Source organism: Podarcis pityusensis, assembly GCF_964106645.2.
Source record: "Podarcis pityusensis genome assembly, chromosome: 10".
In the NCBI taxonomy this organism is placed as follows: domain Eukaryota; kingdom Metazoa; phylum Chordata; class Lepidosauria; order Squamata; family Lacertidae; genus Podarcis; species Podarcis pityusensis.
In genome coordinates, this window is record NC_138035.1 from 37,806,811 (window position 1) to 37,826,371 (window position 19,561).

The 19,561-nt window shown below is 41.3% G+C and overlaps 1 long non-coding RNA gene across 11 annotated transcripts in view; it reads left to right on the top strand.

The window, feature by feature from the left end:
- LOC308457565 overlaps positions 1-15,903 on the top strand; it is a 146,697-nt gene extending 130,794 nt beyond the window's left edge. For 10 of the 11 annotated variants that reach the window (XR_013976989.1, XR_013976990.1, XR_013976991.1 and 7 more), the window contains 2 exons: positions 5,524-5,628; positions 14,568-15,903. This is a non-coding gene — a long non-coding RNA (uncharacterized lncRNA). The remainder of the gene's footprint in view (positions 1-5,523; positions 5,629-14,567) is intronic. The other variant, XR_013976992.1, reaches the window with a different exon arrangement.
- Positions 15,904-19,561: the final 3,658 nt, after the last annotated feature.

A 19,561-nucleotide genomic window follows, 5' to 3' on the forward strand; every position in this document is an offset into this window, starting at 1 on the left:
AGACAAACCTTCCTAGTTTATTCCCTCAGCTTGAACCTCCTAGAAGCACAGTTCCTCAAACTGTGAGCTTGACCTATCTTAGGAGGTGCCTAGTGATCTCTTTCAGCAAACTTTTGCTCAAATCTAGGAAAACTGTGCAAGTTATTTCACTTAAAGTTTGTTTTGTTTCCTTCTGTTTTTCGTAAAGGACTCCGCTAAAGCGGAATCATTTCTGGCAATCTCTTTAATCTGCAATCTGTCTTTCTGCAAGATTCAGGATGCGAGTAATCAGGAATAGAGAAATTATTCATAATTTCTCAGTTGTGTTTTGTTTTAAAATCAGAGCTGGTCCTGCCATAAAGCAGGATGGGGTGACCTGCTTCAGGCAAGCGCCATGGCAAGAAGGGGAAAAGATGTGGGAAGGATTTTAGTTACTTATTTATAAAAGTGTTCCTAGAGCACAAGTTAGGGATGGGGAAGAAATTCAATTCAGTTTGCATTTAAAGGCAAACTTACCTAATTCACACTTTCCAAAGCAAGATGCAAACTGAAACAGAGTCATGTGAAATTTGCACTTCGCAAAATTCACAGAAATTAAAGTGTGGATTCAATGCATGTATTCGTAAATATGGAAGACAAAATGCATTATATGGGGGGGGGGAAATGCTTTGCAAAAATGTGTCTATTAAGCAAAAATGCATACAAAAATGTGTATATTATATTGGAAGAAATTAACATTAAAACGCTGCTGAATATTCACGAGAATTTTTCTTTTTTAAAATAAAAGTTCACAAACTGATAGAAAAAAGAAACGGAGAGAAATTGACATGTCCACCTGTTCTGAATACCACCTCATGTAAAATATTAATACAGTGGTACCTCAGGTTAAGTACTTAATTTGTTTCGGAGGTCCGTACTTAACCTGAAACTGTTCTTAACCTGAAGCACCACTTTAGCTAATGGGGCCTCCTGCTGCTGCTGCGCCGCCGGAGCACAATTTCTGTTCTCATCCTGAAGCAAAGTTCTTAACCTGAAGCACTATTTCTAGGTTAGCAGAGTCTGTAACCTGAAGCGTATGTAACCTGAAGCGTATGTAACCCGAGGTACCACTGTATGGTATAAAACAGATAAAATTAAATATGGAATGGTATATAAAATAATCACCAAAATAACTGGCTATTTTTTAAAAATGTAAGCAACTGCATAGGTCTGTTGGCATAAAAAAGGTCTTCAAGAGACACCCGCTGCCACACCCCACCCACCTTGCTACTTCTGCCACCGCCAGAATGCCACCCTCTTGCTGAACTCAGTGAGAGAGGGGGGTTTTCCTCAAGTTCTTGCCATTCATCTTCTCCTTCCCAGGGTTGGGGAAGATGAGCAGCAACGCTGTGTGCCAGAATGCCTCCTTGGTGAGAGTGGGGGGCATTCTGCAAGGTCTGGCTGCTTGTCTTCTCAGCCCTAGGAGCAAGGAATACAAGTGACAGTGCTGTGCATCAGAAACTGAGGCAGGCGGGGCGTCTGCTCCTGCGCTTCCACTGCCTGAAGCAGCTGCTTCAATGCATCTAATGGGTGGGCCGGCCAGCTCTGGCAACCATACCCTTTCCAATGTTTATGGGCCCACTACCCGTCTTTCAGAAGTCATTTTAAGTTGTTGGGTATAGGTGGAAGGTAGAACAAAATCTAAGATTCCTTTGAGGGGGTTAGAAAATATCCCACCCTGCAGGTGATACAATGAAGCCTATGAACAATTGCTCTCTGTTTCTTTCAGTTACCTCTCTTCTACAAGAAAGGTCAAGCCAAATGGCTTTTTCATCTCCTGGTATTTGTAGATAAGGACATGCTTAGCAATCTATCTCCCTCAAACATCAAGCAATATATTGAGGACGACACCTGCATTTATGCACTAAAGCCTAAAGGAGCAGCTACTTGACAAATACATTAGGCGCAATCCTTTGGCATTTTCTTTTGTAATTACCTGCCTTGAGAAAAGTGTGGATGACTTGATCCATGATAGGGCCATTTGCACTGTCATAATTACTTCTACTCTTCTTCACAGAAGAGACACAATGTTTGGGGGCATCGTGGTCCTCAGCCTGCTGCTGATATAAAAGTGCATTCAGTACGTCAACTGCCCATTCTGGCTTGGTCCTCCAAGGTTTTTGATTGGATACCTCAGTGCACAGGGCTTAGTGCAGGGCCCATCAACCTTTGAGGGCTACAGGGCACATTTCATAATGAGCCTTCATGAGGGAGCTGTTTCCAGAGGAAGATCTATGAAGGTAGAGAGAGACTGTTTGCCATCAGGGGGTGGTAGGTTTCACTTATGGTGCCTCACCTCCAGCCCAAGGAACCTTTAGAAGGGAGTTGCTGCCGCAGGTATAATGTGTATGGGTATTTTAATGAGCTAGATAGAGTGAAAGATTATGAGTCATGGGTGTGTGCATGGACTTAACAGTGGACCTATGGGGGGGTGCACCTATATTAGCCACTCACAAAGACAGGCTCTTTGCACCTCTCCTCTGAGATGTAGCTGTCCTCCTGTCAGAGCAGTGAGGTGACTGAGGGTTAATTGGAGGCTGAGCTGGCACTGCGGATATGGAGAAGCCAGTGTTGGCACAAGCAAACCTTGATGAGCGAACCCACTCCAAAGAGTGCCTGCTTGCTTGCCTAGTCTCGGGACTGCAGCCGCTTGCTGGGCCGGCCCCACTCTTCATAAGGAAGGTACAGGGGGTGTGCCACTTGTTGGATCAATGTATTAACTTGTGCATTATCTCAGTTGAAAAATGCATCTTCTTCTTCTTCCAGCCAGACAAAAACACTTGAACAGTGTCAAAGAGGGTCATGGCTTGGGGAGGAGTAAGTCATGCAGAGAGTGCCTGGGGCAACCCAGCCAGATGGAGTGGTATAAATTATAAAATTATTGTTACTATTATGGCCTGGGGGGAGTTCCAAGGGCTAGCTAGAGAGGCTTGGGTGGCTGCATTTGACCCCCAAGCCTGAGGTTTCCCACTGCTGGTTTAACTGGTGTGAGACTTTAATGTATATCTTTATTTCTGTTTGATGTGATATCATGCATGTGTTACTTCTGAATTGTGACCTACCATGTACACTAAGAGCATGGCAGGTTAGAAGTGGAACTGATTCAATGTGTACTTCTGTTTCCCCTGCTGTTCCTAGGACTGGCTATCTGCACATAAAGAATACAGTCCTCTAGAAAATAAATATGAGATTCACCCACCTACCCCACACATGTGTAGTTTTGTTTTTGTTGTTGCTCCTATTATAATACTCGCAAGAGGGAAAATGAACAAGGCAGTGATGGAATTTATGTATATACTATCTAGTATGGACTGTGGAGGAGAAAGGTCAAATTATCACAGCAAGCCCACATAAGTGACTTCTCATTGTTGTATTTATATTTTCACACACTGTGGGGCTGCTGACAAAGGGCAAATGGAAGCCTAGAAGCAATAAATTCCACAGCACACAGCAGTGTGATGTTGGCTATTCATTCTGTTGCTGCTAGTCTGGATTCTCTTTCTTTTTTAAAAAATTATCTGTCATTCTGTCATTATGATCCCGAAACTCACCCCCCATTGCAGCAAAGTGGAATGTATCTTATGCTACCCCCTAATATTTATCTCATCCCTGAAGGTGATCTCTTTATTTCACAGCATCTCTTTATTTCATGAAGAGAATAGAACTAAGAAAGAGTTGTTTTGTTCCTTCCAACTTCTCTCTGTGTGAATTGTTCAAGAATTTGGATTCATCTCTGAAATTAGGCGCTACTGGAGAGTCTCTAGTCAAGGATAAATCCATGTCCTCATGGAAGTTGACAGGCTGGCTCCCTTCAGCATAATCTGTAAGAGGGAAGGTGGATACTTGGCTGCACAAAACAAGTTCTGACCTGAGTAGCAGCTTAAGCTTCTTGAAATGGGGTCATGTAGACTGGAAGGTTTAATTAACAAAAATTAATTAGTCTGTTCTGCTAACATCATCATGGTTCTGGTTCTCTTATGTCAAAAACAGGCTTTCCACACCCTAGCTCTCCTCCTCTGAAACAAAGCTCCATTCAAAAGATTGTCGTAAAAGTATACGTGTATGAGAGAGACAGAGACTTCCGGAAACATGTTCTAAACTGTAAACAATACAAAATACTTGAGAAATGTCAGAAGAACTGACAGAAGAACTGTGTGCATATAGGGATCTCTTTCAGGGCAGGAAAATGTGTGGAAACTTTGTACTGCAAAAAAACAAACAAAGCCGTTAAAGTTAGTTTAACTATAACTTGCAAGAAAAGAACAGGATACCAAAGGGGGATCAAACTATGGTTTATTAACTTTGGGTAGTACAAACCATGGTTTTCTACATTCAGACAAGATGGGGAACTGTGGTTTGTCCCAAACCACAAATGGAAGCTTCTCGTTTCCTCCCCACATGTGCAGAAAGTGGGAGGGAGTGTACATAAACATGAGACTTGCTCTAGGGTGTTCTCATCACAATAAAAGAAACCAAGGCTTGTTGTGACATTTGAATGCAGCCAATGTGTGACAGTGTCAGGGTGGAGCTTGGGAGAGTATCACATTTCAATAATATAGCAAATGCACACTCCAACTTGCTGCTGCCACACAGTTCTCTTCATAGTAAGAGCACACATAAGCACTGCACATGCAGCTTTGGTTAAAATCCAAAGGAATCAATTTGCTTCACTCCAAGAACTGTTTTTGAAGCCCCAAACCGCTTGAAAAGCAAATTTATGGCTCTGGAAATCCCACTTCCAGACACCACCACCTCTGCCTGCTTGGGCAAGGTGGATTAGCAGGAAGCCAAGCTGTAGTTGAGCATGTAAGGCTACAATCCTAAGCATACTTAGTTGGGCGTAAATATCATTGAATTTAGCAGGTATTATTTCTGAGTAAATGTGCATAGGATAATTGATGTGCATTAGTGACTCAAGTGCAAATATACAGTCCTAGAAAAAATTAATCCTAGATTGACCTGACCTGGTTTAATAATTTGCTCTGAGCATACCTTTCTGGAGATGATACAAGGTAGTCCTGTGAGGGAGCCAGTCACAGATGGATTGGTGTTCAGGTGGTTTTGCCTTTTAGTCCAAAATTTAACATGTTAACCTTATTATCTGTGATCACTATGCTCTTTGTTCACTGAACATCACAGTAATAGGATCGGATGTCCCCCGTCACAGGGTACCTCTGTTCACACCACATACATTGTGGCTATTATTTGCGCTGTGAAAGCTTTGAGAAATGCCTATGATTTCACTGAGTGTGATCCTTGCGGCATGGCATGGGGGGCAGAGTTTTAAATGCTTGTTATTAAAATGTGTATGTAGTAAAGCATGCCTGCTTCGATTTTCCTGTAGTAATTTTGCTTTCTTATATTGTCTGCTGCAAAAACAAACCGGGTCTTAAGTTCCTTACTAGAACTTCAGAATTGCCCATACTTGTCTGAGAGGGTAGGGCAGCTTAATCAAAGAGAAGTGATACAACAATGGATTTTAAGTAGTTTAAATCTACATTTCAGACTGGCTGTCTGGACTACATAACCTCTTGGCCGGATGCCAGCAGAGTAAGAAATGCGCAAACTCACTCAAGGTGGCAATCGTTTGATCAACACCACACAAAACGAGTAAGATTAACTACATCTATATCTCCATCTCCCTTCCACTCCTTGTGAGCTCAAATTGCAAGATAAAAGTGTATTTTGTATAGAATCATCCCAGAAGACAAATTTTGATTACTTTTGTATGGTAGAAAATTTCAGTTGTTAATCAAGCCTGCTGCATGAACGGTTGGTTTTGCTTCTCTCTGTAACTGACTGGAAATGCGACTGGAAGAGTGTGTTGGGGTGTTCAAACACAGTGGTGTTATTATCACAGTAATATGAAGCTGTATCTGAGGTCTGACAGCTTTTTTGTTGTACAATGAAATTCCTGAGCATGCTAAGTTCATTGGACATGCAATATTTCTTTTACAAAGGCACCAGGAAATGCCTGACACAAACATGGCTGCATTTTCTTTTTGCCATTCCAACCTTAACAGCTGAGGAACCCAAGAATTATCTATATATTCTGGGTAGGACCATGTGCACTTTGAAAAAAATGTAAATGGCCAAATAACCTCCTGTTCTAGGAGTACACTATGTGGGTCTAATAATGGAACCTAAACAAGTAAGAACATATTCTTTTGCACAGTTGCTCTAAACAAAAAGCTCTGACAGCTTTTTCAAAACCAGCGGATCTAGTCAGAAACCATTCTGCCTGTGTGATTGTGCTGTGATTCTATAGTCTTGTTGAATTATGTGGGGCTTATTTTTGATTAACAGTGAATAAGGTTGGTCTGTTAGCTTCTATGTATGAATCAACTGGAGTGGCAGCCTCTGTCTTGGGTCTTCTATTTTGAACGGTCTTTTGAAATACAGTGGTACCTCGGGTTAAGTACTTAATTCGTTCCGGAGGTCTGTTCTTAACCTGAAACTGTTCTTAACCTGAAGCACCACTTTAGCTAATGGGGCCTCATGCTGCCGCCGCGCTGCCGGAGCACGATTTCTGTTCTCATCCTGAAGCAAAGTTCTTAACCCGAGGTACTATTTCTGGGTTAGCAGAGTCTGTAACCTGAAGCGTATGTAACCTGAAGTGTATGTAACTCGAGGTACCACTGTAGTTGTTTCCTATTGTTATAGATGGGGTACCAGAGTCTGTTAATGAATACCAGAAACTAATAAAGGGTAGCATTTACATAATATTTAGGATATGAAGGGAAAATACAACCTGCAGAACTGTACCATATGAGAAGTTCCTGGGTTAGCTTATGCAAACCAGCCTGGCTGGGCTAGCTTAGTGCAGAGACATTGCGGGGCGATGGGGAACCAAGCACTGATCCATTAAGGACATTGGCAATGCAAAAGAACTGTCCTCTCTGAGGAGTGGACAGTGACAGGAGAATTGACAGGTTGCCAAGGTGATGAGGGGGCATGATGTCACAGGAAAATTTGTCCTTTTTGAAATCTAAAGGTTTGCTGGGAAGGAATGGGGCAGAGTTCTGTGAGCTGTTGTGGAGGTGAGAAGCAGGAACAAATATGGCAGGCGGGATGGCTCTGAATCCAATTCTGGGGGGCAGGGGAGGACAAGCTGCACCTGAGATGGGAATGCTGTAAACTCTGCACTCCCTTCATCTACACTCAGGGTGTACATATGCATTAATAAACCATCTTTCAAACACTCCACCATGCTTTATTTTTCCCCAAAGAGACAAAGACCCTGGCTGAGAGCCAGGACACCTGGATTCTTGTTCACCGCTCAGCAGAAATTGGGGTGGCTAGTAACACTATTTTGAGCAGACTTCAGACTTCAAAGTGGGGGAGTGAAAAATAACTGAAACTGGGAGTTTTGTCCTATGTATAAATGTTAAGTTCTTGCAATACTTTTGTGTAACATATAAGCTGATTAGCAGGTATACGAGTTATTCCTCTTGGGGATAAACTAGATGTAACATTAAATGTGCACAAGCATTTAACATGCTCAGCTTTTGTTCTTTAAATAGCAGCTGCTGAGGGGCAGACGAGGCTGACCAGGATTTGAACCATGGTGTGCAGGAGGCTTGAAACTCCCCCCTCCCTGCACAAACATACCATGATCCCAATGAAAATCCCCCTTGAGATTTCCCCCCAGAGGAATGTTTCCACAGGAGTCAAAGAACACTTTCCAAATGGGGATAATAACAGTTTTAGGGGAGATTTTCATTGGGATGTGGGAGGATTAACATTCCCCTTAGAACACACCAAGGCCCCGATTCTGATTGTTCGCTACACCCAGCTGCTATTTAAAGAACAACAATCTGATGCATTATTATCATGACGTCTAGTTTGGCCCTTCGATAAGTTGCCCATTATATTAATAACTGGAGTAGTTCCAGAACACCAACTTTTATTAATCCAAGGGATAAAATCCAATAGGAGCTTAAATTTCATGAAAGAATGTGTGTGTGTGTGTGTGTGTGTGTGTGAGAGAGAGAGAGAGAGAGAGAGAGAGAGAGTCATATAAATATATGAATAAGCTAAAACATTTATCAGTGTTTGTATAAATGGCAGGCAGGTTACCATGCTTCTCTGTTTTTTTCATGTTGGCATATTGTGGCTGTCAATGGTTTATCTGGAATAAGACTAACTGAATTCATTGTTCTGAAAGCACCTGAGGATTAAGATGATCTCCTGTGGTTTTAGCATCTGTGCATCCAATGGGAGGTGGAGGAGCACATACTCGTAATGTGTAATCGAGTAATGGAAAAAGGGATTAAGAAACAATAGCTGTCCTTTGTAACCAATTATTGGCTACACTGTTAATTCTCACTCTTTTTCCAAGTGGGATGTTGTCAGCATTGAATCAAATGTGCACGAGACAGGATTCATGCTGGTTTATTGTAATAGGCGACATTCCCTCATTTTCACACTCCATCCCCCTTAATATGAACCGATGAGTAGATTTCTTTTTCTTTGTTTATACCTCCCGCTTTCTAATAGCACACTGTATATTTTATGATCAGGAAAGTCCAGTGTTTTTGACAGGCAGAATAAACATACCCATATCCTGAGCCTGAACATACCTACGAGGAAGTAAATGCCATGAATTACTGGGAATTACTTGTACTGATATACAAGTGAATTGGTTTAGGACTGAGGCATAAGTCTACATAATTACTGGCCGCCTCCTATATTGCAGGGATAGCCAATGTAGTGCCTTTCAGATGCTGCTGACCTACAATTCCCATCAACTCTACTTCACAAGGCCAGGGATGATGGGAATTGTAGTCCACTAACATCTCAAGGGCACTCCTGACTTACTGTGTTGTAACAGCAGCATGTAGGATTCTGGTGATCCTAGCCCTGGCAGATAGGGAGTTTGTATCCTTGTGCTGATGCTGATTCCAGACGTATTGTGTTATACTTCCCTTTCTGACCCATATGTAGGGGCCATACCTCAGCAAGGTTCTAAATTTTCTTTATTTTGTTCGGAACATTCCGATGTATTCTAAATGGTTAGAATGTGTTTCCTTTCTGTGCTTGCCTCTTCTTAACTGTTTCCCATGCTTCTGCACTGCCCATGCATGCCAGAAATAAACAGCTAATTGCATTATCACTTTATGGGGCTATATTGTCGAAAGAAATGGTCACCAGTGGTGTGATTCTCATTAAGTATTTCAATCTCCTATCCAAGTACGTTAATTTTCTAATAGCTGGGAACATCAGAAATATCCACTCTCGAAAGCAACAAAAACTAGCAGCATTAGACTGAAAATTAAACTCTGTGCATTTTAGAAAGAAAATGTAATGCTCAAGTTCTGCATTTTACATGTTTTTTTCAACAGCTAAATAATACTAACAACAAATGCCTGTACCTCCCATTTATCTCTCCATCTCATTCCATGCTGTTACTCTCTTGTTATTACATCCGTTTCTCAATGGTGCCATTTCAGATTTTAGTGAGAGAAGGGGAGAGATTTCAGGAGAAGGCGGAAAATTGTAGAGGAAGGATCAAAAGCTTGTTCTAGGGCATATCCAAGATTAATCTGTGGCGGCACATGCGGCAGCAGGGATTGTCCCCCCCTTTCAATGACGCTGGTGGTGGTCATACAAACTCCTCTAAATATTGGGAAATAAAGATATACCAGGTGATATCAATCGTTGGGATATATAAGCAAGCTGTATACATGTAGTTTAAAATGGAATGGCTGTACCTGGCTGAGAACCCACGTTTTCAAGCTGTGAATGTAATCCTTGAGAAAGATCTGAACTGCCAGCCTGATAAACATGCACCTGGCCGCGAGATTTGGATCAGTTTTGATCAGCAAAAGTAAACTTACAGTCTAGAAATGGAAAATACACAGATTGGGGCAAGGCTACGTATTTATAGAACTACTTTTTTTTTAAGCTGGACTGTTGGAAACCTTATTACTGGTAACAGTAATATTTGCTTTGCTGGAGTATACAGTTGCCTTTTATTAGTAACACAAACGGGCCTCCTTTCAATCTCCCTGGAAAAATGAACCTACAGATGGCTGACATTTGTACTGTTTTGCTTTAACTTCTTTTCAACAAGTTAGAATAACGGAAGGAAAGTCAGAAAAAGAGGGCTTGCAGACTAAGGCCTTTTAAAACCTCTCTTTTCAACTGCCTCCCCGCTCCTCTGCTGTTATGAGAACTTTGGATCGTTATAAATATACAGGAGAAAATAATTTGTGATGAATGAGCTGCCTGGCCATTGTAGGATTATGTTTGTATTTTGAAATGCTTGAATAAAATAGTGCTTTGAGCTGTATGTTCTAAAATGCCATTATTCCTGCTGTAGCTGGGACAGAAGGGAACCATGCTTATGAAACCTCGAAGAATCTAAGGAATAGTTAGTGAAAGCAGATTCCTAAATGCCAGTATGGCATAGTGTATAGAGAATGTTGGACTTGGATCAGCAACATTTGTTTTTCAAGTCTCTACTAAGTCACAAAGCTCACAGGGCACTTTTGGATGTCAGTATTCTTCAGCATAACCCAAACACAAAATGGGGGGGGGGGGAATAATGTGTACAATCCTTACTTAGGGAACTGAGAAACCCACCTTATTTCTTTTATTGTAAGTTGTTTTAAACTGGTTTTAATATAGTGTTTTAATTGTTGCAACCCTGCGCTGGGACCTTAAAAGTGAAGGGCAGGCAAATAATAATACAGATATGATTAGCAGTCATCTGAATCTGTGTACGCACCATACATTTAAAGTATGACTTCACCCAAAGGATCCTTGGATAGTGAAGGCTGTAGCTTGAGGGAGGAAACTATAGCACCCAGGATTCATTGGGTGGGGGGAGTCATGTGCTTTGAGAGCCAGTGTGGTGTAGTGGTTAAGAGCAGTAGACTCATAATCTGGTGAACTGGGTTCGCGTCTCCGCTCCTCCACATGCAGCTGCTGGGTGACCTTGGGCCAGTCACACTTCTCTGAAGTCTCTCAGCCTCACTCACCTCACAGAGGCAGGGGAGGAAGGGAAAGGAGAATGTTAGCCACTTTGAGACTCCTTTGGGTAGTGATAAAGCAGGATATCAAATCCAAACTCTTCTTCTTCTTTAAGTGTGTGCTACAGATGCTGCCAAGGGCAAACCAATATGAATGCAGAGAACTACCCTTGACTTGTTCAACTTGCAGCTAATGTGCCCTTATACAATGCAGACTTAAGTGGTATTCTCTGCTATCTGAAGCTTGCAGGGATATGATCATCATTCATTAGATCAGCATCAGAAAGGTCAGTGTTGGCAGGATTACAAACTAACTGAGACACCATCCCACAACTCCAGCCAAGATCTGTTGGCTGGCCTTCTTGGTAGCTTCTTCGTTCATAATGGGTTGCTATGAATCTGGGGGCAATAAGATTGAAGCAGCTGCAGTAGTTCCAGAACTGAGGATCAACTGTTAACACAGCATTCCTTGAACCAGGGCTGCCAGTTTTCCCCCATATATGGTGGTTCTGTTCTTTTCCTCTGCTATTAGATGCATGGCATGATTTGGGGAAGGGTGTGTGTGAACCAAACCTGATATCCTGGGGCATATCCAGTGATAGTCATACACAATTCAGTACATTTATTGTGCTAGACAATTATGCTATGAAACACCTAAACACAAACACAGTAATAACATAACAAACGTCAATAATATTAAAGAAGAAAAAATAGAAGTACCATCAGTATCTTAGTGTACCATAAGTACCTTAGCGTCTCAAATTTCAGTAGCATCCTGTGCGTTGCCAAAATCCGGCACCCCCGCCTCTCACCTTCTGTTAGACTTCATAGCTGTGGCGCCTGCTGCGGTGCCCCAGAATTTTCGCGCCTGGTGAAACTGAACAGCTCACACTCTCCTCTATTTGCCTTTGGTACCATCAGCGAACTCAGCTTCAGATTAAGCCTCAGAGTTCCCAAAACAATTTGCAGCAATATTATCTAACACTCTTTTTTTATTTTTTTTTGCAGCCAGTGCAAAAAAGATACACTTCATGTGTCACAAAGCTGTTAGTGTCACTCAAAATAAATAGTACTGTTTCTTCCAAGGTGTTCCTGCTTCTATATGTCAACAGACATTTTAGAAATCTCTCTTGGATTACTATATAAAGGACAGATTAACAGATAGTGAATAATATCTTCCACCTGAAATTGGCCACAAACACAGAACCTGCTGTCATAAGTGACCTTGTTGCAGTGACCACCCAGAACTGCAGTAGCACTTGAAATTGCAGCTCAGTGAAGGCATTTCTTAAGAGATCCAATCATTTCAATAGGTCTACTCAGAATGTGACTAATGTTGGCTATCACCCACTGTCTCTAACTTAAAAATGACCTCAAGAGCAGGCTGACATAACCACATTCCAGAAAACATCAAAAGGCATAGCAGGGAATCACCACACATCTATTGCCTGCCAAGAAACCTGAGAAACGTTTTCTCCAAGTAACAGCCAGATTTAAGTGTCCATTAACTGGCCATAACTTAGGCCATCAGCTCTGACCTGCTGTCAATTTCTTTTCTGATTTCCTCTGCCTTCAGTAATTAACACCAAGACCTGGCAGAGTCTGGCATTCAAAATAAATCCACACACTGGCTAGTCGAAATTTGCAAGGGGTGCTCTGCTCAAAGTTTCCCATGTGACCCGTCCCAAAGGAAGATTCCTCCCTGCAACAGTGCCATCTTGAAAGAAGAAGGCTAACGTGGTGATGGTGGTGGAATGGAGAGGGATTGTCCAGCAGTGGGAAGGGCACAAAGAGAAGTCTGCTCTTCTGGCCTTCATTAGGTCCGGAAGTCTTACTAACAAGAAATTCCCAGTGCAAATGTACCAGAGGTAAAGGCCCAGAAGCTCAAGCAAACTGCAGTTGCCATAGATCTGTGTTCCTGGAATTTCCAGTTAGTTGTTACTTGACCAACCACCCCCCTTTGACTTTCCCCATTGCTACTGCTGAGGGTAGAGATGGTGGAGAAGTGAAACTGATTGTAGGGAAGATTTGGAATCGAGTTGAATTTCTTTGGAAAATCCTGGGCTTTTGTGTATGAGTTCTCAGTAATCTGCGAAGAAGAAAAAACCTGAAACAACAGCCCTTTTCTAAACTGGAAGTGTGGATGTGAAACTTACCCATGTTTACAGAGAAGTTAGAATGAATGTTTATCTCTGTGTTTTCCTTTCTGCATTGCTTGACTATGGATGCCCCCTGTATAAAACCTTTCTTGATTTAGTGCTCATCCACACTTTTGCTTGATCTGTATTTTCATTGTATTGTGTACCAATTAATTCCATCAGGTCTAAGAGCTTTTCCTGTTGCTCTATGGCTGTGCCTTGAGAAAATCTGATCTTACTCGCTGAGTCAGGTCTTATCAGATGCATGGAAAATCTGAAGAGAGATTTGCTTAACGGAGCTTCAATTCAGCGGGTAAAATCAGATTTCCGCAAGGCACAGCTGCAGAACAACAAGAAAAGCTCTCAGACCCAGGGGAATTAATCAGAACACAATGTGATCAAAATATGGGTCAAGCAAAAGTGTGGATGAGCTCTTATTTTAAATGCTCCCTAGAGTCAGTCGGGTCCAGCCTGAGATGTCTTGCTACCTGAGGCAATGGACCCGATGGCATCCTTCTCATTTCATGAAGCCAGCTAAATTGGCAGTTAGAAATACTTGTCCTGGAAGCCATGCATCTAATAAAATGTCAAAAAGGATGCTACCCTACTCAAAGGATGCAGCTCACATAATTTTGAACTCAAGGTTATGACTTCTACTGGTTTAAATGGATCTGGATAGGCCTTCAGTGTGTGCTTTTCAGAAGGCTAACATTAAAAATTAAAATATAGGCTGCAATCCTATACCCACTGATCTGGGGAGTATGTCCCATGGAATTCAGGGGTACTTACTTCTAAGTGGACATGCATTGGGTTGTGCTGTAAGGCTATGATTCTCTGTACACTTACATAAGAGTAAGCCCCATTGAACTAGGTGAGACTTACTTCCAATACATGTGTGTAGGACTACACAACGTTTCATAAACTATAGCAGTAATAAGTAGTTATACTTTAAAAATGATAAATAAGTATGTGATGTTAGGTCATCATTGTATCAAGCTGTGTCTGTTTTTAAAGCACATTCAATTTGCTGTTTTCATGTTCTGTTGATGGGAACATGGCTAACCAGTTTAGGCTATGCCAATTCTGTGCTCTCAGTTTGTGAAATGATAATGAAAATAACTATCTTCAGTATTCTTATGTACAGCAGTGGACAACCTGAATAGACTCACACATGGCAGAGTTGCCTGTAACAGGGTGTGGCAAGACTTGGATTATGATGACTTTGCTGACATCTTTGTGCACCAGCTTAGAAAAACTGGATGGGGCTGTTATACATATTGTGACAGAATATTTACTCAATCCTAAAAGTCTTATTGAGACAGTCTAGTGCCATTTCCTTCAGTATTTTGCCACTTATGAAAATCATTGAAATAAGAAATTCTGTCTAAGAATGTTCAACTCTCATTAACTGACTCTGTTTTGCTTCTGTATTCAGAAAGGAATTTGATACAGAACTTCAAGGCAACCTGATAGAAAGGAGCAACTAATTGACTTGAGAGAGTCATCAATAATGAGGAATCGGCTACAGAATTTTCAACATCAGAAGGACTGATCTGGATGCTGTTATAAAGTGTATTGCAGATGTGAAAATCACTCCTGCTTCTTATAATGAAATAACACTGGAAGTTACGATTCTTGGATCTTGGTGAGAGCGGATGACATTTACGTGTCATCACATTATTTGTTACTTTGTTAGTGGGGACAAAAATATAATTCAGGGGCATCTTGTTGAGTAGATTGCAAATTGTTAGGAATGAAAAGTGGTGCATGGCTGGGATTTGTATGCTTGAAACTATATTTTTATATAGCGCTATATTTTTAGCAGAAGAGTGGAATATAATTCATTCTTATAAATGTACATATGTACGTGTGGATGTGGAGTTGAAGCAAAATATTAAGCACAACCTCAGGTGCCAGATGCGGCCCCTGAATCCAATGTTTCAGTCCAGTGTGTCATCTACATGGGATCAAAATACACAAGAACGAAGATGTGGCAAGTCTACTGTATTTCAGATATTGCTTTGGCAGGGTGGACTTCACACGTGTGCACGCTTGACAATGGTGATCTGTAGGCACACCCTTTGTGAGTGTGGTGTGTCTATAGTTCACAGCCATGCACCATATGGAATGTTGCTTTTATCTGCATATGCAAAGAAGGTATTGGAGAAGCATTCAGACAACCCAGCGATGGGTGCACTATAAATGCCTAAACGGATTAGGCAGAAGGGAAAAATAAAGCATGCCTCAACTGGCCCCAGGCAGCTTTTAAGATCTGCTGCTGGAATAGATGTATGGCACATGTCTGTGAAATGCCAGATTTAATGAGGTCGGGTAGTGTATACAGAGCAGACCTGTGGAGAAACAGGCAAGTCCAACCATCAAGATTTGAGTCGGAGATGAAATACTGCCTTTGGGGAAATGTCCACTGGATGAAGAATCTATGTGAGAGCAGATCAGAACAATGAGCTTATCCTATGACATCCTGAAACTGACAAATAGATGAGTTCACATGTGCATCAGTCTTTGAAATACATTTTGCTCCAAGTGGTGGGATTTTTAGGCTGTTGTATTTTCTTGTCTCTCTGGAATAATACATGTTGTTTAATCACAAAGGTAGTTATTTTTCCACAATCCAAGTTGACTGTGCTGATAGGGTACTGTTTTCATACTGGGTGAGATACAGGTGCTTGTAATGAGATAACCCTGGACCCTTGTCTTCTCAATGATAATTCAACCTCTTTGGAGGAGATAAAATTGTATTTTGTTACCCACGTCTGGTTGCATAAAATGCATTTTCCTCCCCTTTCCTGATCACCTGTGCACAATCCTGAATAATCCACATATAAATTGAGAGCTTGGATGCCACCAGGGAGACCTGGCTATGAGTTACTGCCAGTGATGGGACAGCTTCACCCGGCACCTCTTAACTCACGGGCTGAACAAAATTGGGAGAGGTGCTCCTGACAAGTATTTACAGTATTTCAAGTATAGATCAAGGACACACAAAAAACAACTACAATAAATAATCAAGAGAACCAATATCTGCTTAGTTGGGTGGCCTGGATGTATATATAGTTCACAACAATCAAATACTTTCCCACTCAGAGTAAAAGGGTTACCACTATAGAATGCATATACATGTACCTGCATATTTTTATTATTTTTTTGTAGTTTGCCTTGTGATCAGTGAAAGTTTCATTGGGAACAAAGAGGTTGATATGGAAGAACATTGGCAGATGCTCTTGTAAAGCAGCCCTTTCAGCCTGAGGGCAGACTACGAATGTGCAGAATCACATTTAACATTTGATGGTGGAGGAGAACTTCTTGGGGGTGTGTGGAAATGATGCTCAGTTCGTAACACAAATTCAGTACAGTGGTACCTCGCAAGACGAATGCCTCTCAAGACGAAAAACTCGCAAGACGAAAGAGTTTTTGGTTTTTTGAATTGCTTCACGAGACGAATTTCCCTATGGGCTTGCTTCGCAAGACGGAAACATCTTGCAAGTTTGTTTCCTTTTTCTTAAAACCGTTACAGTAATACAGGGTGCATTGCTTGAAGAGGTGCAGTTGCGACTTGACTTCGGGGAGCAACTCATAGCACACGGTGTGGTAGCCTTTTTTGAGGTTTTTGAAGATTTTTTTGAAAAAATTGAAACCGTGCTTCGCAAGACGAAAAAACTCGCAAGACAAAAAAACTCGCAGAACGAATTAATTTCGTCTTGCGAGGCACCACTGTATTCTGAACCAGGTCATTATGGATTTCAGTGGCTTATCCACTGAATCACTCCCTGCTGCTTTGGCTCCCCATAGTCTCATTCACCTGCCTTGCTTTTTGTTAATACACAGTAGTAAGGAAACCATGAGCTATAACAGTATCAGTCTACACCTGGTCTCCCTATTGTCCCATTCGTTCCTTTCAGAGTCTATCCAGAATTTCTGGTAGCTCAGTATAGCTAGAATTTATTTATTTAGTCAGTCAGTCATTTTAAATTTCCATCTTATGTTGCTTTTCTCCTTTGCATCTTTTTGAATTTGTGCAAGCAAGTGCTAGTAGTTTTCAATGGGCAAAGATTCATTCAGCTTGTCACATGAAAATAATTATGTGAGGTTATCTGAATCTACCTTTAGGTCTTCCAAAGCAATGCTCTTAAGCAGCTGAGCTACGCCAGACCTTGAGTAGACAGAGAGACTTTGTTAACTGATTCTCTGAGTTCTCAAATACTTTTTTCAAAGCAAGCAATATCAGAGTGCATTAAATGCAGAACAGTTCTGGATACTGGACTAAAATCCTGGATACCTGGATTCTTTTTCTATGAGACAACCAATGACATCTCCACCATGCAAGACCAGCAGAAAAGGGCTAAAAACATACCAAGAAGTTTCTTCTCTACATTCTCCTTGATAATGGGTCTTTCATTATTTCTTTTTGTCTGACTGAGCTTGATCTGCTTTCATGACTTCATTCATTGTCTAAAAACCCAGGTGTTCCCCACAAAACACATTAAAAGAGCAATGTTTGCGCATTTTGCTGCCTATCTTGGGTTCTACAAGAACTAGAGACTTACAGTTTCTACATGAAAACTGGGAATCGGGGGTTTGTGGCTCACTTGGGATGGGAACTGGCCCCCTTGCACTCCTCAGCAGATGCCCAGGCTGCTTTTCATTCTGAGTGGGACCTGGAAAATTTGTCCCCAAAGCTCTGCCCACAGTACACTACTATGCACTGGTAGCCTGAAATGACTAGTGAGGGTACAGACCAGGGATCTGAAACAGTTCATCCAGTGCCACATATAATACCCATTTAAATACTGCATCCAGAATATCATTCTGTTTCTTATTCTGCTTGTGTACATGAGTGGGGTTCTTCTTCTTTTGCTATATCCATAAATACATCAGAGGCAAGCTGAGAAAATTGGTCATTGTTTGAAAGAGACTGGAGAATAATAAAATGGTCTCGTTTTTTGGTTTGTTTCTTTAAAGGTAAGCAGCAAAGATACGGAAAAGCAGTTTCTCCTTTTCTCCAGTACAGCCACTATTGAGATATGCAGTTGATAGAAAGGGAATGTTGATTTCCCCACTAAGTGGCAATGCTGGGGCACTTTATAGGAGATGGGCAGCATTCATTTATTGCATTTATTTTCCACCTTTTCCTTCAGGAAATTTAAGGTGGCATACATGGTTCCCACCTCCCTATGTTCTCCTCACAACCTACCCTGTGAGGTAGGTTAGGATGAGAGGTCCAAAGTCACCTAGTAAACTTAATGTCTGAGCAGGAATTTGAGCCCTGGTCTAACTCTCTAACGGCTACACTGAACTGGCTGTCCATTTTTGTTCCCATCACATATTTGTTTTTAAGAACTGCTTTGGGCCTGATCTCTGGGTAGCAGGAGGAAGTAGGAGTGGTGTAATAGCAATGCAAGTAAAAGTTGAACAGCAAGCGAGCAACGGTTGAAGTAGCATGAGGCGAAGTAGGAAGGAGCCTACATCCCAGATAGGATTGCCACCTCAGAACTTCATTGTCTTCTGAGACATCTCAGGAACAGCAAAAAGGATACCTAACATGATGTTCAGTGTTGGCTTTGGGGTAACATGCACAAGGACCATTTGCTAGATTAGAAAGTCTTCCTGAGTGAATATTAACAAGTTCTGACGAAAACAATGCACACTAACACAAAATCAAATATGTGATCTATAAACCTCTTAATTAGGTCCTGTTGCAGTTAATCAAATGGCACCAATGTAAATGCAGATCCACCAGTCTAATTGATTTATGGTGATTAACAAGCCATTTGTCTTTCAAATAATCTTGGTGCTAAGAGTTCACAAATGCACATTTTTTGTGCATTTAAAGCTTTCTTGTCCATAACCAGGTGCGAATGTATTGAATTAAAGTAATGATGTTGAAAGAACAAGAAATGCCAATATGGGTTGGGTCAGCTAGAAGAAATCTCTGTAGTCCTCTTAAATAATCAATATGTGCTGTGCTTTCTAATGCCTCAGATTATTGTAAGCAAACAAAAACTATTCCTTGTATGAGCCACCTCATTTGTGATTGAAGCTAAGAAATTGAAGTAAAATCATTAATGTGTTTTTCTTTTTTATTCATTGCCTAGAACATTGCATAAAATTACAAATGAATGACATTTACAATATAATCCTATAGATGTTTATTCACAAGTAAACTCCACTGAGTTTAATGAAACTTTAGGTTGCAATTTTAGGGCTTATTCACATTTACCTTTTGCCTCATTCTTTCCACGCTTAAAAGTCCCATGTCTGAGTATGTGGGGTTTTTGTTTTGCTCCAGAGCTCTCTTCATGAAAACGTGCTCTTTAGTGCTCAAACGGAGCAAACGTCAATTCAGGTTTTCTGCAGATTCCTGTTTGCTCCCAATGAGCTTGAAAGAGCAGGTATTTGCAGGCAAAACTC